Here is an 864-nt window from a genome sequence, read left to right on the forward strand (position 1 = left end):
GACAAAATATTTCCAAGCTTCTGTTTCCACAGGTTCATGTAAACATGATATTCCTGAAACTGTGCAAATTTCCTTACGGGGAAAGTATTTTATGTTTATGGTGTTATCCAACGGGGAAGGAGACGAGGCATTCTCAAAAAAAGAAAAAAAAAAAAAACCAAGGGAGTGTGCATGTCATTTTATGGGCTTGGAAATGATGACATTGTGCCTGCTCTGGTGCTGATAGTCAAGTGAATCAGTTGACCCAAAGCTGCCAAGTCCCTCTTGAATCCGCAGGATCCTTTCTGAAAATAGTATATCATCAGCAGAGAACCAAGGGTGTTATGGCATTCTAAGGCGTTTGTTTTTAGCATAAATAAAAAAGAAACAATCGAGAAATTCATGAAGTGAGTTTACTTCATCGAAAGTGGGTAGATTTATAAGCATTGTTCCAAATATCAGGTAAAATAGTGCCCTTGTGATTTCCATTTTTAACATTTTACTGAAAATGAAAAAAAAAAAAAATACCATAATGTAGAGGAGATCAATCTTTACAAAGTGATACCAGTAACTCAGAACCCCCCCCCCAAAAAAAAAAAAGAGAAAAATAATAGTAACGCCCTTCTGGTTCTCGGCTGACAATAAGTTTTTATGCTGTGACAATAGAATACAAAATCCTCCCTGACTGGGTATTACTTTGGCCTACTGAGACGCACTGTGCGATGTCAAAATATCTCCCCGCTTGCTATTTGGAACCCCCCCCCCCCCATTATGTATGAATGTTGGCAGCATTTAATGATCCACATGGTTTTGTGAACACATTTATTATTTGTCTTTATTGTTTGCTATTTGGTATCTTTCAGACCCAAAAAGGATGAAGACGAC

Source organism: Diadema setosum, chromosome 13 (genome assembly GCF_964275005.1).
Source record: "Diadema setosum chromosome 13, eeDiaSeto1, whole genome shotgun sequence".
Lineage (NCBI taxonomy): Eukaryota > Metazoa > Echinodermata > Echinoidea > Diadematoida > Diadematidae > Diadema > Diadema setosum.